This window comes from Myxocyprinus asiaticus, chromosome 28, assembly GCF_019703515.2.
Source record: "Myxocyprinus asiaticus isolate MX2 ecotype Aquarium Trade chromosome 28, UBuf_Myxa_2, whole genome shotgun sequence".
NCBI classification, from domain to species: Eukaryota; Metazoa; Chordata; class Actinopteri; order Cypriniformes; family Catostomidae; genus Myxocyprinus; species Myxocyprinus asiaticus.
Window position 1 is genome coordinate 15,546,373 of NC_059371.1, and position 27,419 is coordinate 15,573,791.

The 27,419-nt window shown below is 40.6% G+C and overlaps 1 protein-coding gene across 1 annotated transcript in view; it reads left to right on the forward strand.

Moving 5' to 3' along the window:
• The first annotated feature begins 1,881 nt into the window (after window positions 1-1,881).
• The window catches only part of LOC127419426 (myelin transcription factor 1-like), a 93,176-nt gene continuing 67,638 nt past the window's right edge, over window positions 1,882-27,419 (forward strand). The window contains exon 1 of the mRNA XM_051660800.1: window positions 1,882-1,901. The gene's annotated coding sequence lies outside the window, so the exon portion shown is untranslated. The remainder of the gene's footprint in view (window positions 1,902-27,419) is intronic.

Genomic DNA, 27,419 nt, shown 5'->3' on the forward strand with positions numbered 1-27,419 from the left:
TGCTCTGATCTGTGCTATATTTATGATGGGCTTGTAAAGGCATTTACAGATTCGTGGAAAGTCGCTTTTAAAATTTAAATGAGACACTCCTGAAGGAGAGTGAGTGAAGTGATGCAGCACTCCCATGCGCGTACACGCACATCTATCATGTCAACCTTTTCAAATGGCTGCAGACTCTCTCGGCAGCCTGGTAGACATGTTGTCATGTTGCTGTGCTAGAATGTCAGTATACAGCTAGTGGAAGTGATGGACATCAGCAAATGTGGGAATGAAAGAATTCCACTTTCCATTATTCCTTGTCATCCCTCCATCATTAAAGAACTAGTTTTCCAAGAAATTAAAATTCTGTCATTATTTACTCACCTTCATGTTGTTCTGGTTATTTTTTTGTGTCAAACTCAAAAGGTGTCAATGCAGTTGTTCATGTCTGTCAAGCTACGAAAAGGGCAAAAAAAAAAAAAAAAAAGACTAAAAAAAGCATTGTAAAAGTATCAAAAAAGTAGTCCATATGACCAGTGCTGGGTGTAATCTGATTGCAACGGTAAGGTAAGACAGAGATAGTAAGGGATAGTTCACCCAAAAATGATATAATAGGTGGGTGAGAAACAGATCAATATTTAAGTCCTTTTTTACTCTAAATCTCCACTTTCACTTTTACATCCGAAAGTCACATGTGGTGCCCATTTAGTTTCACTTTCTCATCTGAAATTGAAAGTGGAGATTTAGAGTAAAAAAGGACTTAAATATTGTTATATTTCTCACCCATACCTATTAAATCACTTCTGAGGATGTTGATTTAACCACTGGATTCACATGGATTACTTTTTTGTTTCCTTTACATGATTTCTGGAGCTACAAGTATCTGATCACCATTCACTTGCATTGTGTGGACCTACAGAGCTGAAATATTCTTCTAAAAACCTTCATTTGTGTCCTTCAGAAGAAAGAAAGTCATCCACATCTGGGATGGCATGAGGGTGAGTAAACGATGACAGAATTTTCTTTTTTGGGTGAAATATCACTTTAAGTAAAGTAATGCTTTCCATTTTAAATTTTGCACAATGATCAGATTACAGTTACTGACATTCAATTATACAATTATACATTCAATTGTATACATTGCTTGAGTTACACATATTTCTAAAATAGTATAATTAATGTAGAATGCATTAAAAATATGAATTATGTTCATATGAATGTCTGCGATGTTCTGTGGCAGCTAATGGCTGTGCATCCCCTAATGAGTCATTGTAATGGAGAAACACCTGCTGACTTCCATGCGATAATGAACATTATTTTACATTTTTTGGATGGGAAAACATTACAACATTTTTAGAAAGTAATGTAAAAGTGATGTAATTAGTAATGTGATTAGTTTTGAAGTATTTAGTAATGTACTGATTACAGAGTAATTTGTAGTGGATTACCTTTTTTGATTAAATTACCTAACACTGCATATAACTAGTGTGCTGAGACCTGAATTTAAGACGTTATTCACTGATAATCTTCTCTGACAAAGCTTGCGTCAAGCCTGCATCCATGTCCGGATTAACAAATGGTGCGCTGCATTGGTTACCTAACATAAGAACCAATTCTGTTTTGGTGTCAATGACACTGACATGCCCTTTTTTGAAACTGGACATGGGCTAGATGCAAGTTTCGGGAGAGGAGAAGATTATCAGTGAATAACGATTAAAATTTCGGCCTGTTCAATACAAAACTGTTGTATGGCTTCAGAACACTGCAAATAAAGAACACAAGTCATATGGACTACTTTTATGGTCCTTTTATGATGTTTTTTGTTGTTGTTGTTTGTTTTTTGTCCTTTTTGTAGCTTGACAGTTGTCTACTTTTGTGGTCCATGGAAAAATAACAGCATAAGTGTCTGGAACAAAATAAGCGTGAGTAAATAATTTTCATTTTTGGGTGAACTATTCCTTGAATAGAACTATAAGTATACCGGTAGTACAGGTTTAAGTATCATGGTCGTAACAGCCCTATTAAGTATCATGCAGTGGGCATAGTTGTTGTGGGTACTTTGATCAAGATAATGAAGGCGGCAGTGATCGCGGTCATGATCTACACTACAAGATTCTTGATTAAGCATATCCTAATGATGGGCCATGTCATGCTTGTGCACTTCACCAAGCCCTGTGTCACATTCACTTATCCGGATTAATTAAAAAATCACCATAAGCAGAGCCACTACAGTTTGATGGAATGCCCTATCACCTGATTCAGGCCTGAGGAGGGGAGATTCATTCTGAGGATATAAATGGTTAAGTTAACTTTAGACTAAGACTGAGAAGCCTCAGTTACCAAAAACTAGGTCAGTAACAGACACCAATTAAGACAGATGTAAGAACAATCCAAAACAAATGTAAGAACTTCCAAATTCAACTGTATTTGATGTTGTCAATGAACACAAAGTCTTCTTGATACATTAAATTAGCCTGGTTAAAGCAAACAAATTTACAAAGAGAGAAATTGCAATACTCAATTAAAGAAAGTAAATTAGTAGTGGGAGTGATTGAACTATCTTGTCAATATGATTTTATTCTTTTTGTGGTTAATGGAGCTGTTAAAATGACTTATTGTTCACCCATACAACAGTTTTTCTTTTATTATTCTTTTGTCAGTATGAAATAATATATGATAATATTACCAACATAAAGCAACATTAAAAACACAGTCTGTTCCCTACTCCTCTCTTTAGTCGTCATGTAGCTTTCTGAGTTAGTTGTTGTGCATCATGGATTTCAATCTTATGTTATGCTCTAAATTATCGCTTAATAAATTTATGGCTTGGTTTTTGAGAACACTGGCTCCTTAATAAGATTGTTAGTCTGTCGAAAAGCATGCCACACTCATTATGTTTTCCAATGCCATGATTAAGTTGATTTGCAGGGCAAATCCATCAAAAGGGACAGGAGCATATACAAACCAATACACATAACATGCCATAACATGATTATATGATTTAATAAGTTATTAATGTAGTACACTGTGAAAGTAAAGTCATAAAGCTTAGCAAAAGGAACACTAATACAGGAGAGGCGGGCGGTGAGCAACCATGCAGAATGCATTTTATCATTTGGATATTTGCTTAATTCAATTCATAAGCTTTTCGTAGGTTAATATGATCAGAATAAGCGAATAATTGAAAAGTGAAATTGTTCAGTGGTGCAGCACCTAAACATAAAGTAACTCAAGGATGTGGAAACATAAATCAGTCAATATAGTGCGTCTGATGTGAACCATAGATTGGAAGTTGTTCTGATTATTAATGCAGATTAGTTTCAGATCCTTTTGAAACCTAAAACAATGAGAATTCATAAAGCAGGCCTTTCATTTGGAAAAGTGTACCTATGAACATAAGCATTTCACATGAACTGTTATAACTTACTATGTTGATAAGTTTTTTTTTAAATTTTTTTAATTTATTTTTTTTTAGGGCATGTGTTATCTTGCCATAACTTCCATGTCAACAAAAGTTCTTATTTCTTACTCTTCAAAATATATATATATAGTTGTTTTTGTTTCAGAGTTTGTTTTGGTGTGAAACCAATTATTGTACTGAGCCTCTGGCCTCATGGATTTGTGTGTGTGTGATTCTAACAATATCATGCATAAAAGAGCCAAATAATCCACCTTTATATGCATAAATAATTCATGGCCAGCGAGGAGAAGGGTTCAATGGATGGCATGTTGCTTTCTGTCACCCATCGAGAAGTTAACTATAGCTTAAAAGAAAGATGAAAAGAGATGTCATTTCAAGCCAACCCCCTCCCCCCAATTTCTCTTTCACTCTCTTTCAATCATTCCCTTTCTCATTATGTCTTGCTCCATCTCTCTCTCCCTAGATATATGTCAGAGGAAGCAGCCCAAACGACATCTTAATGGTGTCAGTGGTGCCGTTATTGACCGCTGCCACCCCCTCTTAGCATCGAGTCTGTCACCAAAAATGTCACTAGCTTCCCCCGTCACTGTTGAAGGTTTAAAAAAAAAAAAAAAAAAGGAAAGAAAATGCACATCTGTGGGGGATATATTTTATGTCACACAGACTTAAGCTTTAATCCATAGCTTTGCTGTACTTGCAAATAAATGGCCTCCAAAAGGACAGTTTGAGATGGGAGTGTTACTGAACAGCTGTGTATTGCCAGCCCTTCTACATTTTAGCGACCAAAGGGTCAATGACAAATCATTTTAAAGAGGTCAAAGATGAGAACATCAGAACTGAAAATTATGATTTTGACACCATTCTTAAATGTTGGATTTTTCTTTCGAAGTTTTCATCTAGTAGCTGGTATAAGTTTGATGTTAATAAATGTCAATGCATAGCATGTCATATTAAAAATTAGTATGTTGTAATAGACAATATTATGTTGTTAAAGGAACAGTTCACCCAAAAATGAATATTCTGTCACCCTCATTTCGTTCCAAACCTGCATGACTTTCTTTCTTCATCACTAAAAGTGTCATAAAAGTAATTCAGGCAATTTGTGGGTCATATGCCATATTCCTCATATTCATATTCCTTCAGAAGACTTGGAATATGACAAACAAGTCGCATAGACTACTTTTAAGATATTAATTAACCTGGGTCATTCCCAAAAAAATTTGATTTTCCAACTTACAAAATGTTGAAAGTTCAGTTTTCGGCCAAAAAAGAAGGTGAACATTTTTTTACATATTGACATTATTTGTATTCATAAAGGACAATTTGTTGATTGTTGTTCCTTATTTTATTATTTAATTGTTTTCCCAAATGAAGCAAGGGTTGTAACATCAGTGACGATAACACCAGTGACAAATTCTTATAAAGATGATTTTTTTAAGATCAATTACATGACAAAACATACTCCCCTGATCAAACTAAAATCAATAAATCACACCATTTAATCAATTTTCTTCAATAAAAATCTTTCACATGAATATTAAAAGGATAGTTCCCCCAAAAATGAAAATTATCTCATTATTTACTCACCCTCATGCCATCCCAGATGACTTTCTTTCTTCAGCAGAACACAAACAGAGATTTTAAGAAGAATATCTCAGCTCTGTAGGTCCTTAAAATGCAAGTGAATGGTGATTAGACCTTTGTAGCTCCAAAAGCACATAAAGGAAACATAAAAGTAATCCATACGACTCCAGTGGTTTAATCCATATCTTCAGAAGCGATATAATAGGTGTGGGTGAGAAACAGAACAATATTTAAGTCAATTTTTACTCTAAATTGCCACTTTAACTTCCACTTTCAGATGTGAAAGTGAAACTAAATGGGCACCACGTGTGTCTTTTAGATGTAAAAGTGAAAGTGGAGATTTGAAGTAAAAAAAATTTAAAAAAAAAAAGACTGTTTCTCACCCACACCTATTATATTGCTTCTGAAGATATGGATTTAACCACTGGAGTCACATGGATTACTTTTATGTTTCCTTTGTGTGATTTTTGGAGCTACATAGGTCTAATCACCATTCACTTGCATTTTAAGGACCTACAGTGCTTAGATATTCTTCTTAAAATCTAGTGTTCTGCACAAGAAAAAAGTTATACACATCTGGGATGGTATGATGGTGAGTGAATGATGAGGAAATTTAATTTTTTTGGGTGAACTATCACTTCAAACAATGTAACACCAATGACATTAAAATGAACCATGTGAAAAATTACAGTTAAATGTAAATGAATCACTTTTTCAACATGGTGGGAAAATCACTATATGCACATTTCAGCAGCCTCTTTGTCCTCTGAACTTTGACCAAGGAGTTATTTTCCAAATATGTTTGTATTTTCAAAATACAAATGTTTAACACTGATACATCAATGACATAAAATAAAGGGATAAACACATTATTTAAATTATTAATTACTTATTGTCTTTTGACTTTTTGCACACTTGTTAGGCCTTGCACTAATGCTTGACCATAGAAAACAAGATGAGAAATAAAATGAGAGAAAAAAAAAACATTTCAGAGCTTTTAATAAAAGGTTGTGTTATAGACTGATGCCTTTTAAATGGGGTTTCTTGACTATCTCTGAAATCTTTCTCATGACTGAAAAATCAAGGGACATGTCTATCACCTAATCTCTTGTAGTGTTTATCATTAGAAAGAAAGTCATACAGGTTTGGAAGGCCATGAGGATGGGTAGATTATGGCAGAATTTAAATTTTTGGGTGAACTATTTCTTTAATATCACTGTGTTGCAGGAAAAAATTATGTGACCCGTTGAATAAATTTGGATTTTGGATCTTTAACTAAATCACAGCGATACTTAAACAGTCTGCTTAAAAAAATAACACACACACACACACACACACACACACACACACACACAATTCTATGTTTTACATGTCTTTATTATACACAGGTAAACATTCACAGTGCAGGGTGGAAAAAGTACTGTATATGAACCCTTTCAGAAAATATTTAATAACTGGTTGACCCTCCTTTGGTGGCAACAACATCCAGCAAATGTTTCCTGTAATTGCCGATTAGAACTTCACAATGGTCAGGAGGAATTGTGCACCATTCCACTTTACAAAACTCATTCATTTTAGCAATATAATTGGGATCTAAATGTTGCTGTTATTCAAGGATCAGTATAACTTACCATTCAGTAGCAAGCTCAGTCGCATGCGTTGTACTAATGAGAGAGTGAAAGAATAAATAATTTGAATTGTGAATAAATAGTTATCTGGTTTCTGATGTGTTTCGAGAGCCTATCATGCGTACTAATACATAATTTACATACTCTCAGTCTGCACACTTTGAGAATATACAATATAGTCAGTTAAAAAGTCAGCTTATGTGTTTCTGAATAAATGCCAATGTCATGGACTAGCCATTAAATAGATGTAAAGCTCTTGTTGGTAAAAGTTCTCCCTGTAAATGACAGTTTCAGTGGTGAGTTAAATTATATCTTTGCTCTTCTACTCTGGTGTACCCTCTTAAATATGAAGGTCAGATGTGTGTGTATGAGACAGAGTACTTAGTGAGAGGAAAGTCTTTCTCTCTACCTCCTTCACACAAACCAGCTCCCCAACACACACACACACACACACACACACAGTAACACGCAAATGAAAGTTAAATCTGTATGGTGCGGCGTAGCTCTTTTCACCTGTCATCTCCCATTAGAGTGTGCAGCGAGTGACCTTGGGCCGTCTCCCCTTGCATTAGGGCCGGAGGGGAGTGAACATTGTCTCAGTGTTGTGTTAACGTAATGATAACTCTGTGAAATCAGGCCCGCGCCCTGCACCGACTCCTATTACGCCTCCCCAAATTAATTTGCAAGGTTGATTCTGCCTTGCTAATGCATATGGCGTATGCTAACCTGCCCACTCACAGCTATCTAATGCTCTTACATGCACACACACACATTTGTGGATGGAGACTGAAAAGGTCCTGCATTACAAAAGTTATAAAACAAGGAAAAATAGTGCTAAATGCAAATAATAAAATGCAACTAACCTTATAATCATGTGCATAGTTAGAATAGCAAAATAAACAGGCCTACTAATTTTTAAAAGAGAGGTAAAGTTGGATCCTGAAGCAAAACCAGTTGAGAACCGCTGTTATAAAAAATATATATATATATATGTTTTAAATGCTTTTTAACAGTATGCTTATCAGGTAACATGAAAATTAACAGCAACAGCCATTAATAGGTAAAAAAAAAAATATCTGAGCTAAAATCACCCTTAAATTGGCAACAAGAAAAGGAGTCAAAAATTGTGCTAGGCCTAATAGTTTTCTTTGAAATGAGAAGGCTTTCAGACATGGTTGTCATTTCAATGATGGAGGACTGGATGGATTTTGAAACGTAAAGTGGTAACGGAAGAGGGGACAGAAGAATAGATCTGTGTGAGATACACGTCAGTGTTAATGCAAGCTGACAGCTAGTACCCTTTTCCTCTGTGTGCGCATTCTTCTCTTTCATACTAATCCAAATAAGTCACCAATCAGCACGTATTAGACTTGTTTAGAGTTACGTGCTTCTCTGACGGGCAGGCAAGTCAGCTTAATGATTGATTCGGTGGTTAAGGGAGAAATGAGAATGAGAGCGAGATTTGAGGGGGGATGAAGGAAGGGAGGGAACGGTCATATTAAAGTCTTATTCCCGCAATCTTTTTAGCTAAGAGGCTGATTGGACGTGGCATGGTGCTGTGAGAGAGTAACAAGGTTGTCTGCATCTTGAGTGTGGGGCAGAATCTTTTAGTACGAAGAACTTGGGTGTTTGATTTTTTTTTTCGTTCTTTTTTTTTTAGCAATGTCCTCGCTCACCTTATTCTGCAGTCGCCAGGCATTTAAATATCAGTATAAAGTCTGTTGCGCTTTGGAGTTTATTCTGGCCAAGAACTGCCCACTTAGATGAAAAGGTGCACTTGACCAAAAACAATCAACCACAGATTCTTGGGGTGGGTAAATCTGCAATCAAGGCAATCACAATAATAAACTAGATAGGTTAAGTTTGTTAAGACAAAAATTTATGTTGGCTTAACAAAGTCTTTTTTTTCTCCAGACTTTTATCCTATAAATGACTGTTGCTGTTTAATATAAAAATGAAATGTTATGTGGTTATTTTATAATATGTTTGGCTTCTTAACTGTTATATGACCAAATGTCATGATAATGCATGTAACAGTTGTATCTCGTGCACTTTAAATTTGTGCACAACCGCATAGAAGGCAAGCCTGAGATAAATTAAGCTTAATTAAAGTCGGCATGAAACAGAAGTTGTGACCAACTTTACGTATTTTCCGCACTGTGACGTATTTCTGAGTGAAACGGCTTATTGAACAAGAAAAAAATGTAGGGTGGGGACTTGATTTTATCCATCGGTTGTTGATTGGATTGTGAAAAGTGGCCGCTGCATACCGGAGTGGAGGCAGATTGTGAATGCGAGTTTGCAGTAGACACAAACATACAGTATGCCCCTTCCACCGTGCTGCCAGAGTCGGTAGTCTGTGAAACTGAGCAGCAATCTCAACATATTGATGATCAAACTGACAACATAAATGCATGAGCACATCATGGTCTTTGCTTACGATGAGGCTGTAGCTGTTGAAAAACCAGTGAGTAAAAGATAACAATATTTTAATGTTTTGAATCACAATACACTAAATATGAAGGGGAAAAAAAAACAACTCATGCTGTACATCCCAAGATACCTGTATTAATAAATATGAATAAACTCTAGAGGCATCCGAAGCATTGTTTTCAGTAGTGATCACTTCAGCGATTCAGGCATGAAATATCAGGAACACATCCACAAATTCGCTGTTATTCCTCCTCATTCATAATGTAAATTCAAGCCAGCTGGACTGTAACCAAGGAAGTTTGGGTTTAAGGAACGGGAGTTTTGGAGGAAAATAGCTAAAAATACACCTTTTCCTCTCTGTATTTGCTGCTTTGACTGCAGATTTGCTTATACTCTTGAAGGGGCGAGGTTAAAACTGAGGACCACTTGCATGCGTCAGTGGAGCAGAATCAGTCATTTTACTGGAAGGGCGAGTTATGACATGTTGATTAAAGATCAGTCAGTAAAAATTTATAAAACAGCCAATATGCAGGATAAATCATTCATAACAGGGCCAGTAACATGCATTAAAGAGGCCCTATTATGCTTTTTGGGATTTTACCTTTCCTTTTGTGTGTAATATTGCTGTTTGTGCATGTAAAAGGTCTGCAAAGTTACAAAGCACAAAGTCCATGCAAAAGGGAGTTATTCTCTCCCACAGACAACACTGTTCCTGAACTACATGAAACACCTTGTTTGTAGTCCATCCATTTCTTCCGTAAAGTATCTACGTCACTATGTAACACATTTGCATAATGCCCGCCTAAGGGCTACTTTGGCCCGCCCTCAAACAGAGGTAGTTATAGCCGAGGCCAGGATGAGTTGGGTTAGTGTTTTCACCATGTCGAGAAGATGCTGTTTTCTTCACTGCGAAAGCAAAACCTCTTTGTTTGGACTTCCAAAGGCAGACAAATTGAAGAATCAGTGGTTAAAATCTATTTTTACCACTATTCCTCAGCAGTACAACCACAATCAATGCTGGATTTTCAAGACGGTTACTCCTGAAAGATGGTGCAGTTCCCACTTTGTTGGGACAATGTGGCGCTTCAGGATCACAACCTATAACTATGCTTGATTATTTGTGGATTTATCTGCTACCGAGAGTTCAAAAGCAGAGTTCTGTGTCGCAGTTACGGTCTACACCTAGTGCACAGCTGTAGGCCTCTGCTAACCTGCTAGCTAATGTTACTGTGTTGAAATAGATTTGCTAATCAGCTGCGGACCCACTTTTACCTACAATTGTGTAGAATTATGCAGATTGTTTGTCGTTCTTACTATCATGAATAGTGATCAAGTGTGGAGATGGATTTATTTTTACAAATGGTAATTTTACATCTGTAATCCACGGTAGTGCTCAGCGAACTTGCTATGTAATGTTATTGTTTTGGTAAGATCTACTATTCAGCTGTGGGCTGGCTTTTACCTAAATCTGTGTAACAAAATTGTCGATCTCACGAGTCTTTATCAGTGGTAAAGTGAAATACAAGCTGTAATGTTACGGCCGCTATCCACGGTAGTCCACGGCTAACTTGCTCACTAACTACATGTCTTTTACATGAAGCTTTGTTAGGTTCACAATAATCAACAGTGTACTTGTAAGAAAGCTACAAAATTAAAACTTACCACTGTGAAACGTCCTGCTCAAGTCGTGCTAGCGAAGGTGGTTCGGGTCGATCAGCTTGTTCTTCCAAACATTCATTATCGGACTCGAGCTCGAACTGGTACGGCAAAACTGACGTCACTGTTACCGAAGTTACAATAGTGTTTACTGCTGCTCAGGAAGCCTCGGGAGCTGAAACTCGGTTCTGGTAAGGGCCGTTACATTTACGACACATGCTCTAAGAGGTTGACCAGTCACAACAGACTGGGCCAGCTGACCAATCAGAGCAGACTGGGCTTTTTGGATAGGGGGGCTTTAAAGAGACGAGAGCTACAACAGAGCATTTCAGACAGAGTGGGAAAAGAGGTGCTGCAGCAATGTACAGTATGAGAAAAAGAATGTGTTTTTTTTTTTTACATTAAAGCATGTAAACCTGTTCTAGTAGACCCCTAAAATAAAATCATGAACCTGTAAATTAGCATAATATGGGCTCTTAAATAAAAGAAACAGTCAACTTTGATTTCATGCCTACTTTAAAATGACAGCATCTCAATCTCTATTTTTTTATTTTATTTTAGTGTTGCACAACGTCAGTACTCTTGCTGGTTCGCAATGACAGGTGGGTAAATTTCCCTGTCCACTTCCTGTGAGGTGATGTATCGATGTACACTTATTCCCTGGGCCATCTGGAGTGCCCTTCCAACTGAACATAAACATTCCCTTCGGATTGGAATCTCACTAAAGATGGCTGAATACCATGTGAAGTCCATTTCGCAGGACCCTAACGGTCAATTGGAATGCACCTCTAATTGTTTAGAGGGATGTTGGGATATTTGATAATTTGCTGTGTGAAAACCATCATTCCAATCAATTACATTAAAGATATATCAACAGTCAGAACAGTCTGAAGGTCTGTGCCAAGTTTGGTGGAAGTAACTTGAAAGCTGTAGGAGGAGTAGCAATTGATCATTTTGGTCTTTGTTTAGGAATTTTGTAAAAACCTTACACAAAGTCTGTAGAATAACAGCTTGTCAGCTTCGTCAAGCCAAAATAACTAGTATGCAAAAAAAAAAAAAAGTAGAGCTCTTTCTAAAAATGGTACAGCAGTGTTCGCAAAAGGTTGTAAAGACAACATTGATGGAAACTGATGACAACTGTGTAAATGATGACAGAATTTGTATTTCTAAGTGAATTATCCCTTTAAAATATAGTCTAAAACAATGGTCTTTGTCAATGTTTTGTGTGGTGTACATAAGCAATGCTTGCCATACCCACGTTCTTGTATTCTTTCCTATCTTTCAAGGGACCTGCCACTAGAGATCATCAGTATTCTGATCTACTCCTTGCCCTCTCCCGCTTACACACAGAAATACTTTATACTACTGACAAAATAAAAAGCTTCTAATCCTGTTGTTTGTTAGGGAGTAAACACGAGCAATCGGCCAGTTATTATTCAGTGTGGAATTTTCTTTGCGGGGTGTTTGTGGTCTCCATGACGACAAAGTATAATGCACAGACACAAGCGGCACCTCTTCCCCATAAGGTGCCACATAGGGTTGTGGAAAGATGGTAAAGATTACACTCAATGGCTTTCACTTACTTGGACAAGCTCTAACCCGTCACTCACAGACAGATAACGAGAATGTGTATTATTCATGCGATTCAATATGCGGCTGTTTGCCTTGCAAATATGGGATTTGTGTGTATGTGTTTTATGTATGTATACTTTTGTCAGTGTGGGGAATATTCATTGAAATGGGAATGTCTTGCTATAATTTAATGCCTCACATTTTATTTGTTGAAGAGTGTTTGTGACTGTGGTTTATGTTTGTGTTCAATAAAAACACGAGTATGAAATCATCCGCTCCAGCTGAGTTGTGTACAATGGAGATGGGTTTCATTTTATCCTGATGTTTTTATGTATTTTATTTAGTTTTTTCTACTAGTATCACTATATTTTATGCATTCTTCACTCTATTCGTGCGTCATTCTCTTATTCAAAGGGAAATAAAAGGTGAGTTGTCACAGTTGGTGATCTTTTAGAAGAAAGAGGTCAGGGTGATGGAGATGAACCCTATTTAGAGCTGTCAGACACTCAGTTTTCTGGCCACTGTTTGGCATGCTCTATTTCAAACATCTGATTAAAGGAAGAATGCTGTCATTCTTTACTCACCCTCATGTTGTTTCAAACCTGTATGCTTTTTTATAATCTGTGGAGCACAAAAGTAGAAAGTTTTGAAGAAATGTTAAGCAGCTGTTGCCATACATCGACAGTTCATAGTAACCAGGTGCTGTCAAGCTCCAAAAAGGAACAAAAACAGCAATAAAGCACAATAAAATTACCATGAAGGTCAACTCGTAAGTACACTATATTCCAGGTTTGGTTCACTGATAATCTTGTGCCTCTCTGAGGCTCAAGTCTGGCCCACCATTTGTCCAAATTTCAAAAAGGGCACTTTGCATTCAGTTTCTACACATATGAGATAATCTTGTGATAATCTTGTGCCTCTCTGAGGTTCGAGTCTGGCCCACCTTTTGTCCAAAATTCAAAAAGGACACTTTGCATTCAGTTTCTACACATACAAGAACCACTGACGTTTTGTGGTGTCAATGACGTTGATTTGCCATTTTTTTAATCTGATGGACTAGATGCAAGGCTTAATGAATGTTATGAAGATTATTAGGGAATAATTACTAAAATTTCAGTTTGTTCATCTCATCTATTTTATGGCTTCAGAAGACTTGGAATGTAGTGCATAAGTCATATGGACTACTATGGTGCTTGTATGGTGTTTTTTTTTTTTTTTTTGGGGGGTGGGGAGTTTGTCCTTTTTTGAGCTTGAAAGTCCTTGATCACAATGAGCTGCCATTTGGCAAGACCTGCATAACGTTTCTTTTCTACTTTTGTGTTCCAGGCTAAAAAATAATAGCAACGATGTTTGGAATGACATAATGGTAATTCAATAATGACAGAATTGTCATTTTTAGTCAACTATTCAATCAACTCTTTGTGCTGTGTGTGTGTTTGTGCATGTATTATCTTATTTATGCCTCTTAGAGATGCCAGAGGGAAAATCTTTAACAGCCCCAAGTCATCCACCCATTGAGGGCACCCCCTTTCATTTCTCCTCTCATTCTCCTCTCAGTTTTACCACAGAGGAGGAGAACAGACGGAGAGAACACAGGACGTCTCCTTTTTAACCCGCTCCCCTGTGTAACTCCACTCAGCAGACCTGTTACAAGAGAGCATCCAACAAGAGCACACGTACAGAGCCAGCCAGATGACATTTTCTCTGAATTCCCAGCAGATTTCGTCTTTGTCCCTGTTTCTTTTGGAGATATTGGAAGCCCCTGATTGTTTGTTTGTTTGTTTACTAGTGTGCTCGTATGGTCGATGAACAACGCTTGTGCAGGGATGCCTCTGTTTTCCATCTGGAGGGGCATGTTTGCCCTACACACTCAGCAGGGGTGTGATGTCATATTAGTGTGTGCGAGTGTGCGTGTGTTCTGGCTCGGTGGTTTTGATATGTGAGTGTAGAGTGTGAGAGGATTGTGGAGCAGAATAAAAGATTCTCATTGGGTTAAATTTGCTACAACTGTGCACAAATTTATAACACATTGATTTTCCATTTCGGCACCATTTGTACGATGCCCACTCTGCTGCCTTGTCAATAATATCTTTCTCTGACTCAAAGCTGATGGCTACAGCTTCTTTGAAGTGTTTTCCTGGATCTTTCTTTTGCTAATAACATCCTCTCTGACAGTTTTTCTTTCCTCTAATAGTAGGAGAGATATCTCTTCAGCTTAAAAGGGGTCTAAAAAGCTCATCTAAATAGACTGTTTTGAATCTAAATGTGCATGCTGTTTATTTAACATTTCATATTAGCAGTGTTTCCATTTTTTGCTGTTTCAATTTGTCTTCCCTCAACCGTTACACACACACACACACACACACACACAAACACAAGTTAGTGTGGCTATCCTTATGAGGATCTCCATAGACATAGACATAATGATTTTTATACTGTACAAACTATTGATTCTACCGCTAACCCTACCCCTTAACCTAACCCTCACAAAAAACTTTCTGCATTTTTACATTTTCAAAAAAACATCATTTAGTATGTTTTTTAAGCAATTTCAATGAAGGGGACACTAGAAATGTCCTCATAAACCACATTTATAGCATAATACCCTTCTACCAGTTTGTAACCTAAAAAAAGTCCTTGTATACCACCCATTTATCATGAAATGGCATGCTGTTAAACACAATGATCGCAGATGTGGACTATAGGGCTATTTTTCCTTAAGAAATCCTATATTCACTCTGCATTATCACATTGAGAATAACTGGATTAATACAAAAGCTGAAGAAAATTTTCTTTCAGAGGCTTTATATGGAGTTAGGATAAAAATAAGGTGCATTTTGAACTGTCCTGAGACCTGTGCAGACAGACAGCACACAGGAGATTAAGTAATTCACTAAATAGGGAGCAAGGGGACATCCTATAGCTTTCCTATGCAGCCAAGTGTATTTACTCCTAACATCCAACCAAAAGTTCAGTTTCAGGCTGTAGATGATGTTTGCACCACTTAGCATGTTTGGCAGACATGGGACAGTAATAATCAGTACATAAATTCAGTATTTGTGATGCTAAATTTTATTTTAACATGGTTGGCAGTGATTGGACATTGCTGGCTATTACTTTGAATTACAATTATTCATAATTTCTGATTGATGAAAATGCTTCAGCACTGGCTATCATTTGTTTGTTTGACATTGCAAAGAGAGAACATTGAGATTTTGTTGCCAAAAACAAAACAAAAAAAACCAAAAAAAAACATTGTAACATAAAAGTCAAATCAAGTCAAATAATTTTTATTTGTATAGTTTTTTATTTGAGCTTTTCCCAATACACAGTGTTCCAAATCAGCTTTACAAAAAAATCAGCTGTAAGGTATGTAAAGTCTCAAAATCATGAACAACAAACATTCCTGGAAACATAACAAACAATTTAATAAAAAAATTAATTGACTTTCTATAGCTTGGTATTATTCAAAATTTCACAAGTTAGCCCCGCTGTCCCCATATGATGAAGTACATTGTTAGGAAAACTTTTTGGGCTATTTTTTATTTTATTGTTTTGTAGCCGGTGGGCTGCAAATAACCACACTGGACATAAAAATATATTTTTGGGGTTTCTTTCTGATGGCTGTTTATCAAGAAGACAGTGGTCAATGGGGCCATATTGAAAAAAAGAGGGTAAAATTTAATATATGAACTGTGTTTTTAGTACTTATTTGAAGAACAAACAAAAAAAAGTTGATTAAAATCCAGGAGTTTTCTGACAATTTGTAAATGTGACTCAAAAAGAACAATGTCCAAAATGAGAGAAAAAATGATTAACTTAATTTCAGTAGAATGAAAAATCAGTAGAAAGAAATATGGAGATGAAATACAGTAATTAAATACGGTAGAGGCTAATGTCAAAAGAAAATACAAACAGAACATTAACTTAATAATAACCCATATGCTTCAGCATACATCACCTTAATACATGCTTATATCATTCACAGCATTATATGCATTCAAATACTTGCTTAAACACTCACAGTATGTTATGCATTTAACACATGCTTAAATCACTCAGAGCATTTTATTTATTTCTAACCAGGCTTTAAGGAAATGTACTGCAGTTTAAAACAATATAATTCTCATATTTTCACATATAACACGTATTTAGAAAACACTCTGGGCTCTAAATCATTAAATAAGACATTATTATTTCTACATTTGCATTACAAATTTACCAGTTCTCACATGTGTGCAGAAAACGTGGTTAAACTCAACACATGCAATCCATTTGCATCCCATTTTGTTTTGTTTTTTTTGTTTTTTTATTTTGCATTTATTATCAGTCATTTGTGAGGTTGATCATTCGGTTTAGGATGCTGCCACAGAAGGTAGTTTCTATCTAGGCAGTAGACAGCAACAGAGCTATAGACTCCAATACACTTTCATACTGTGATGTTTTTATTTGCCACTTTCCTACAATAAATTAATGGGGAGCGATAGAAAGGGAATAGGATTAGGCTCAATGCAGGCTGAATTTGAACTTGTGTCATGAGCGCAACAACTCAGTGTGAACAATGAGTACATGCACTCTGACACTGGAGTGTTTATAGGATATCTCTTAAGCATTCTCTGTGTGCGTGCAATCGTGTGTATATGAGCTTGTATGTTCTTTTCATGTCAGATACAGTATGTGCATGCTCACAGCCAAATGGATAAAGCCATGAAAAAAAGCATAGAATGAATGAGAGAGAGAAAAAAATGCCACTCCCTTCATTTACATTCCACACCTGAAACTTTCATTCTGTGCTGTTCAGATCCCAGAGTGTGTACCTGACAGTCACAAATCACACACTGACCAGAACACTGAACACACACGCATGTTTGCATTGTACACACACACACACACAAATTAACGTATTAAACATTTATAAATCAAACTCAGGCCAGGCATACACATACACACCTACATGCATACATGGACCTTGTTCATTTCTATTCCAGCATTCCCTGTAGCATTCTCACAGTTTTACATTAGCATTCATAAAGATTCATCGCCTCAGTCTCACACTCCCAGCCTCTCTCCAAAACATACTAATACACACACACATAATCATACACACAAACCAGCACATCGTCTCTCAAATGTCCTTATGAACATAATCACAGCAAATACAAAAACACTCACAAACAAATGTAAATTCAAGCCGCAACACAGAATACATAAACGGCCATACAGAACAATTTAGCATTTAAAATCTGATTCAAATTCAAAATCCACTTATACTCGCAGACAGACCATGGGAAAAATTCACATTAATGATTTATCCATGCACACATACACACACACACACTTATGTAAATCATACCTTCCTGTATCTGTTTTATGAATTATATAGACGTCTCAGAGGTTAGAATTAGTAATTTAAATAGAAATTGCATTATTCATGGACCTTTTTCTCCTTGCACTGTAATGTGTGTAAAACACATGTCAAGGCTGGACATTCATATATACAGTACACCTGGGGACGCCATCACACATGAAATGGGGACTTACACTCTCTCTCTCTCTCTCCCTCCCTCCTTCATATGGAATTCGAGTTCCTTTCTAATTGTGAAAATGTATACCTTCAATGTAAGGTCAGGAGTCCAAGATCGTATAATAAAAATTAGATACTGTGCACAACAGATTTTGTACATTTCTCACTTAAACATGTTAGGATATAAATACGAGTCTTACCAGAATGTCAAATAGAGTTGGAGCTATGACCTGGTGGTTTGTGCACATGTTTCTGACACATTGAGCTGTGGTGCTCATGTGGGAAATGCAGGTTCAGATATGGCCTGCATTTTGTCCTGATTCAATAGAGTGCAATAGTCTGGTTCCAGAAGTGAAAATCCCATCAGTTTAGCCATAGACAAATAGATTTTCAGCGATAGCATATAAACATTTCAAGACAGACCTACCTTGAGCTCCAAAGTTGTTCACCAATGATATATGCTTCTGTTGAAGCCATACGTCTGCATTATTTCAACTTCATTTTTTTAAACAGCATGTTTTATAGTGGAATTCCTGGTAAACAACTACATTACCCATGATACAACAGAGAATACTTCACCAATCAGAGAACCGCAGCAAACGAAGACTGCAAAATCAGCCCGGAAGTGAGTGCCAACTCCCATAACTCACTGTGAGTGACGTAATCGAGTCAGTCTCCCTTTACCCTTAAACTACTTATCTAATTGTACATATAGGAATATTTTGCAATTCACGTAAAATATATTGTTTCTATACTTATAATCAACAACCTAAAATCAATAGTTTGATATATTCCCATAGTTTTAGTTCAATTAATTAATTTGCAATGCATCATGGGATTGTAGTTTGTACCCTTGTGAAAGACAATAAGTACACAGCCTTGTACCTTTGTCATTTTATCCGATTTTCAGGTAATTTTTACCTCAAAACAATGTTTGTGATGTTGAGATTTACCTCAGAGCTGGTTGGTTCGGTTCATGACTTATAACTCTTTTATGGAGGATTTAATGAAAAGCCTACGCAAATGTTTTTTTTGTTGTTGTTGTTGTTTTTTTCTTGTTTAAATTTAAAAAAAAATAAATGAATGGGAGAAATACTTCCAGAATCCAGATGCTGAATAAATGGGCGGGACACTGTTGCACTCTATTAAATTCAATTTATTTGTGTAGCGCTTTCCACATTCTATATATTTCCAAAGTAACTTAAGGCAAGGCACGTTTATTTATATAGCACATTTCATACACAATGGCAATTCAAAGTGGTTTACATGTAAATGGTAAAGAAAATTAAGAACAATAAATTAGATTAAAAAGTAATAAATTGAATTAAAAAAAATAAGTACAAAATATTAAATTGAATAAAAAAGTAAAATAATGCAGAAATAAATTGATACCTTGCAATCAGTAAGTGCAGCACAGTGCTCAGTCAGTAAATGCACAGTTAAACAGATGTGTTTTCAGTCTGAATTTGAATGTGGCTACTGTTGGAGCACATCTGACCTCTTCTGGAAGCTGGTTGTTTACAAAGAATAGTGCCTTACAAACCCCAGAGAGCTAGCCAAAGGCTACAGTTGTGAGGAAAAACTCCCTGAGATGTTCAAGTAGATTAGGACGAATCCTCGGGAGGAACCAAGACTCAGCATGGGTGGCTCTTATCCTTGGGCTAGCATATATTTAAACAATTTCATACAAAGCATAAACACACACACACACACACACACACACACACACACACACATATGCACAAAATGTTAATTATATTTAATCCAGACCCAAAGTATTAATTATAATTTATTAAAAATGTGTTGTTTAATTATATGATTATAGTGATGACTTGTGATATAATTTCCCATAATTTACAATCTTCTCTTTACTGTGTAGGACAATCAAAATTGGCAAAACAAACCTAAAAGTAGAAAACAAACCCAAATTTTAAGTACAGAGATAAACCCATCATTTATAACCTGAGTTATAACTTGAGTTTGTTACATTGTTACAGACAAGCTGGGTTTCAATCCACATATTTTTATGGAAACTTTGGGTTCCCTATCTGTCACTCACTCGACGTTGTGTCGATGTAGTGACACTAGGGGTCAAACTTGGGAGCCCCAAACACCTCTGATCTTTGAGAAAAGGCCATGGGAATTGGTGAGTGGAATTTGCATGCCACTCCCCCGGACATATGGGTATAAAAGGAGCTGGCTCGCAACCACTCATTCAGATTTTCTCTTCGGAGCCGAGCGGTTGTATTTCTGCAAGCTGAATTCCTCCGCTGATCCATTCACCTCTACAAAAGCTGTTGGATTTAAGGTGCATTACAGCGGCTTCTCCCCCTCTTGCACCGGTGGAGTGCAGAGAACGCCCCTGGGCGCTTCGACAGTCTAAAAGAGTATTCTTGCTATAAAAGAGTATATTTTCCCTACTAAAAGAGTGGCACTGACAGAGAGCATCTTTTTACGCGGAGACAGCATTCATGGACGGGTCATGTTCTCACTGCGAGAGCATGACCATGGCAACGTTGCGGTCACGGCTTTCCTTCATTAGAGGGAAAGCCACCCCAGTGGCTCCCCACCTCGGTCCTTCTACCTACGGGTTTGAGGCCACGTCGGTTAGCACTGGGGGCAATTTGGGGACCCCAATGGGAGCCGCTCTGCCGGGTAACCCGCCACGGACCTCCTATTACCCAGTACGCTCGTTCGCCCCACTGGGATGAGTCTTAGGGTAAGTTTGTGATCAAATTCGGCACTCGCGAAGTGGATGAGCTCTTGATCGCAGCATCGGAGAGCGGTCTGGTCCAGTCTGACACTGAGGACTAGACTGGGCTCCCACCTTCGGGTGCGTCTTCATGGAATTCGCAGAGGCAGCCCTTGCCCTGCTAAGGGAAGTGGGCGTTCGAATCCTCAGATGTCTCGACAACTGGCTGGCTCTAGCTCACTCTCAAGACTTGTTGTGTACACACAGGGACCTGGTGCTAAGGCACCTCAGCCGGCTGGGGCTTCAGGTCAACTGGGGAAAGAGCAGCTCTTCCCGGTACAGAGCATCTCTTTTCTCGGGTTGGAGTTAGACTCAGTCTCTACGATGGTGCGCCTCATGAGCGAGCGCACGCAGTCAGTGCTGAACTGCCTGAAGTTGTTCAGGCGGAGCACGGCGGTTCCACTGAAGCATTTTCAGAGGCTTCTGGGGCATATGCTGTCCTCGACGGCGGTCACGCCGCTCGGGTCGATGCATATGAGACCACTGAATAGATGCATATTCAGCACTGGCGACAGACTCGAGTCACATGATGGGCATGGTGCCTCGGCACACATCGCATAGATGGGCCTTGCATTCCTGCGGGCAGGATTCCCCTTAGTGCAAGTACCCCAGGCACATCGTGGTTACGACAGATGCCTCCGAGCGTGGCTGGGGTGCCGTGTGCAATGGGAACTCAGCCGCGGGCTCCTGGACAGGGCCGCGACTGCGTTGGCATGTCAACTGCCTCGAGTTGCTGGCAGAGTTGCTTGCCCTGCGGAGGCTTCGGCCGTCGATCCAGGGCAAGCACATGTCGCCCACCGACACTCAAGTCATTGCGAGCCACTCACATCCCGGGCGAGAGTGGAGACTCCACCCCAGATGATCCAGCTGGTTTGGAGTCGATTCGGTCAAGCGCAGGTAAGCCTGTTCGCTTCCCGGGAAGCCTGCTCTGTTAAGCCCTGACCAAGGCTTCCCTCTGCACAGTTGTGCAGGCACACAGCTGGCACCGGAGGCCACGCTCGTATGCGTTCCCCCCCAGTGAGCCTACTTGCACAGACCCTGTGCAAGGTCAGGGAGGATGAGGAGCAGGTCATCCTAGTGGCACCCTACTGGCCCAACCAGACTTGGGTCTCGGACCTCACACTCATTGCGACAGCCCCTCCCTGGCGAATTCCCCTGAGGAGGGTTCTCCTCTCTCCATCTCGCACAATCTGGCAGCCGTGACCAGACCTCTGAAATGTTCCTGTCTGGCCCTTGGACAGGATGCAGAAGACCTAAGTGGCCTACCACCCGCGGTGGTAGACACAATCACTCAGGCTAGGGCTCCCTCTACGAGGCGCCTGTATGCCTTGCAGTGGTGTCTGTTCACTAAGTGGTGTTCTTCCCGACGTGAAGACCCCCAGAGATGCGCATTCGGGTCGGTGCTTTCCTTCCTGCAGTAGAGGCTCGTGGGGCGGCTGCCCCCTCCACCTTGAGGGTGTACATGGCCGCTATGGCGGTGCACCACAATGCAGTTGACGGTAAGTATTGGGAAGCACGACCTGATCATCAGGTTCCTTAGAGGCACGAGGAGGTTGAATCCTCCCAGACCACACCTCATTCCCTCATGGGATCTCTCCGTGGTCCTGCGGGGAGCCCCGGTTGAGCCCTGGAGTCAGTTGAGCTAAAGGCGGTCTCTTTAAAGACTGCCCTCCTGACTGCTCTCGCATCCATCAAGAGGGTAGGGGAAATGCAGGCATTCTCTGTCAGTGACACATGCCTGAAATTCGGTCCGGAATACTCTCACGTGGTCCTGAGACCCGACCGGGCTATGTGCCCAAGGTTCCCGTGACCCCGTTTAGGGATCAGATGGTGAACCTGCAAGCACTGCCCCAGGAGGAGGCAGACCCAGCCTTGTCATTGCTGTGTCCGGTTCGTGCTTTACGCATCTATTTGGATCGCACGCAGAGCTTTAGACATTCTGAGCAGCTCTTTGTCTGCTTTGGAGGACAGCGGAAAGGGAGCGCTGTCTGCAAACAGAGGATTGTCCACTGGGTCATTGACGCCATCGCTTTGGCATATCATGCCCAGGACGTGCTGCCCCCCTTGGGGCTATGAGCACACTCTACTAGGAGTGTGGCGGCCTCCTGGGCTCTGACCAATGGTGCCTCTTTAGCAGACATCTGCAAGGCAGCGAGCTGGGCAACACCCAACACCTTTGTGAGGTTCTACAATCTCTGGATTGAGCTGGTTTCGTCCCGTGTAGTGGCACGCACAAGCAGGTAAGTCCAGGACAGCTGGCCGGGTGTATCACTTGCGCATAGCGCCTTTCACCTCCCCTGAGCTGAAGACGTGCACTGTTGACTCCCAGTAGTGTTCACAAACTGTGTTCCCTGGATTACTTCCTCCAAGCCCTGTGGCAGATGAGTTCGCGGAGAAACTCGCTGCCGGCTCAGTATATGTGCTAACTAAGCCCTGTACTGGAGTAGGTGCTCCGCATGTGGTGGTTCCCCATAGGTAACCCCATGCGACGTATATCTTCCACTAATTCATTTCCCTGTTGGTAAACTGCATCTTCCTTGGGCAGAGGCCCCTCTGCCCCAGTCACCATGCTTGTAGTAACTCCTCCCCCGTAGGGTAGGACCTACCATGGGACTTCTCTACATGGCATACTTCCAACAAAGCTCGGCAAGACCATGTGACATATTTCCATTTAAATACCCCCCCTCTCTCTGGGCGGGGTGTGGTCTCCGTGGTGTCTTTTCCTTGGGAGGGACACCCCCCCACCCCCCCACCGACAGACCTGGTGGATCCAGTCAGTTAATTCCCTTTTTTTGGGGGGGAGAGGGAAAAAAAGGGGATAGAGGCCACGACTGGGCTAGCCCGTCTCTATCTTTTGGGTAGTCGACTTGTACCCAAAGGGCCGTTCGACACTCATAACAGTGTTGGGGGAGGTGTGCTGGCTACGAGGCACACAGTGGTCTGCCTGTCACACACTGCCAGTTCACATAACACAGTTCAGCCAGTTGCGGCGTTTCGTATAGGGACCCCTAGTGTCACTACATCGACACAACGTCGAGTGAGTGACAGATAGGGAACATCCTGGTTACTTGCGTTACCTCCATTTCCCTGATGGAGGGAATGAGACATTGTGTCCCTCCTGCCACAACACTGAACTACCCGCTGAAATGGCTGGGACCTTGTCTCGGCTCCTCAGCACAAAACCTGAATGAGTGGTTGCATACCAGCTCCTTTTATACCCGTATGTCCGGGGGAGTGGTATGCAAATACCACTCGCCAGTTTTCAATGGCCTTTTATCAAAGACCAGAGGTGTCTCGGGCTCCCAAGAGTGACCCCTAGTGTCACTACATCGACACAATGTCTCGTTCCCTCCATCAGGGAACGGAGGTTGCGCAAGTAACCAGGATGTTTTCATTTCTATTTTGCGCCAATTTCCCTGGAAGCACATAAGTTTAAACTTTTTTACAAATTGTTGTTGCGATATTCCAATTTTGCAAATAAATTGAATTTGCAACTTTGATGGAAACATGACAGTTGTTACACAATGTCATAGTCAAATAAAGTGAATGTAAATCCTTGTGCTTTGCTCTGAGCAGAAAGGTCACCTAGAGAACCAATGACAAAACCTGAGTAATGTTTTTCATATAAAGCAAAAGGAGCAACCATACTAAGAGTTATTCTATGTCTATAATATTTCTGTGAATAGCCTGAAGTGTAGTGATATTCAGAATGATTTGATAACACTTTTATGTGTTCTGACATGGTTATTTCATCCTTGAAAACACATGAAAAGAAGCCTGAGTGTTACGTGATATACAGATAAGCAAAATAAATGTTCAGTCGCAATACAGACACATTCAGTCCAAACACATTACATCCGAATGTTATGTGGGCTGATATTTGTCAACTGGTTCTGTCTTTACAGACTCAAATCTTGAGTCCATCTTGGACTCAAGATGGCGCCGAGTATGGCTGCTGCGTTGCGAGCTCCAACACAGCATAGTAGTGTTTTGTTTGTTTTGTTCACAATTCTTATGTTTTTTGTCTTGGATGTTGTCCGCCTTATTGTCTACGACAGACAAACACTTTTGGACATTGGTTCAGCAATTTCACACCGTAAACCGGACTTCAAATATTTCAATGCCGACCCGCTGTTTACAAACACGCAAGCGGAGCCCTTTGTCTGGGCAGCCCGGCCGCGGAAACGCAAAAGGAAAAGGGGAAACACAGCCGGCGTTCTCATCAGAGTAAGACACCGCGCAAATCAACCCCCGCTACCCACTATTCTACTGGCAAATGTTCAGTCTCTGGATAACAAGCTCTGTGAGCTGAAAGCGCAGATCTCTTTCCAACGAGAGACGAGGGACTGCTGCATTATCTGCCTTACGGAAACTTGGATGTCTGCGGAGATTCCAGACTCAGTCATTGAACCCATGGGGTTCTCCGTGCACCGAGCGGACAGAGCGAAAGACCTCTCAGGTAAAAGCAGAGGTGGTGGTGTATGTTTTATGATCAACAAATCCTGGTGTGGTCAGAGGAACGTACATTCTATCAAGTCTTTCTGCTCTCCTGATCTGGAATTTCTCATGCTTCTGTGTCGACCATTCTGGCTACTGAGGGAATTCACAGCGGTCATTATCACAGCTGTGTACATCCCGCCAAAAGCCGACACAGACCGGGCACTCAAGGAACTGTACGGGATTATAAGCAAGCAGGAAACCGCGCACCCTGAGGCCACATTCATTGTGACCGGGGATTTTAATAAAGCCAGTTTAAAATCAGTCGCACCAAAATACCACCAGCACATTAGTTTCAACACAAGAGAGGACCAGGTTTTGGACCATTGCTACTCTCCCTTCCGGGATGGCTACAAATCCCTCCCCCACCCACCATTTGGCAAATCGGACCACTCTTCTATTCTGCTTCTGCCCGCTTACAGGCAGAAACTGAAACAGGAAGCACCCGCCCTCAGAATGATCCAGTGCTGGTCAGACCAATCAGACTCTACGCTACAAGACTGTTTTGATCACATGGACTGGGAGATGTTCCGGTCCGCCTCTGATGACGACATCGAGCTTTACGCTGATAGTGTAATGTGTTTCATCAAAAAGTGCGTGGAGGACGTGGTTCCGACCAGAACAATACAAATCTATCTGAATCAGAAACCATGGATAAATAACGATGTTCGCGTGGCACTTAATGCACGGACTTCCGCTTTTAATTCCGGGAACATGGAGGAGCATAAACAAGCCAGTTATGCCCTCCGAAAAACAGATATCAGAACTGCAAAACGCCAGTACAGGAGCAAGACTGAAGGACAGTTTAACACCACCAACTCTAGAAGCAAGTGGCAGGGAATTAACATCATCACGGACTTTAAAGGGAATAAAAACTCCGCCATGAACACCGCTGCCTCTCTCCCGGATGAGCTAAATACTTTTTATGCTCGTTTTGAGGGAAATAACACCGCCCTCATGGAGAGAGCTCTCGCGGCTGAAGCTACAGAGGTTAGTTCACTCTCCGTCTCTGTAGCGGATGTAACCCGATCCTTCCGACGGGTGAATATCCGCAAAGCCACCTGCCCAGACGGCATTCCGGGCCGCGTCATCAGAGTGCGCGCGAACTAGCTGGCTGGTTTTTTTATGGACATTTTCAACCTTTCCCTCTCTTTGTCTGTAGTCCCCACATGCTTTAAAACATCCACCATTGTGCCTGTTCCAAAGCAATCAAAAATAACTTGCTTAAATGACTGGTGTCCTGTTGCTCTGACCCCCATCATCAGCAAATGCTTTGAGAGACTAATCAGAGATTACATCTGCTCCGTGCTGCCTCTCTCTCTTGACCCGTTGCAGCTTGCTTACCGCAACAACCGCTCCACTGATGATGCCATTGCATCTACAATACACACTGCTCTCTCCCACCTGGAAAAAAAGAACACTTATGTGAGAATGCTGTTTGTAGACTACAGCTCAGCATTCAATACCATAGTGCCCTCCAAGCTAGATGAGAAACTCAGGGCTCTGGGCTTAAACAGCTCACTGTGCAGCTGGATCCTGGACTTCCTGTCAAGCAGATGCCAGGTGGTTAGAATAGGCAGCAACATCTCCTCATCACTGACCCTCAACACTGGAGCCCCACAGGGCTGTGTTCTCAGCCCACTACTGTATTCCTTGTACACACATGACTGTGTGGCAATGCATAGCTCCAATGCCATCATTAAGTTTGCTGATGACACGACGGTGGTAGGTCTGATCACTGACAATGATGAAACAGCATACAGAGAGGAGGTGCACACTCTGACACACTGGTGTCAGGAGCACAACCTCTCCCTCAACGTCAGTAAGACAAAGGAGCTTGTGGTGGATTTCAGAAGAAAAGGCAGAGAACACAGTCCCATCACCATCATTGGAGCACCAGTGGAGAGAGTCAGCAGCTTCAAGTTCCTGGGTGTCCACATCACTGATGAACTCACATGGTCCATCCACACTGAAGTCGTAGTGAAGAAGGCTCATCAGCGCCTCTTCTTCCTGAGACGGCTGAGGAAGTTTGGAATGAACTGCCACATCCTCACATGGTTCTACACCTGCACTGTAGAGAGCATCCTGACTGGCTGCATCTCCGCCTGGTACGGCAATAGCACCGCCCACAACCGCAAAGCACTGCAAAGGGTGGTGCGAACTGCCAGACACATCATCGGAGGTGAGCTTCCCTCCCTCCAGGAAATATATACAAGGCGGTGTGTGAAAAAAGCTCGGAGGATCATCAGAGACTCCAGCCACCCGAGCCATGGGCTGTTCTCACTGCTACCATCAGGTAGGCGGTATCGCATCATCAGGACCCGCACCAGCCGACTCCATGACAGCTTCTTCCCCCAAGCAATCAGACTTCTG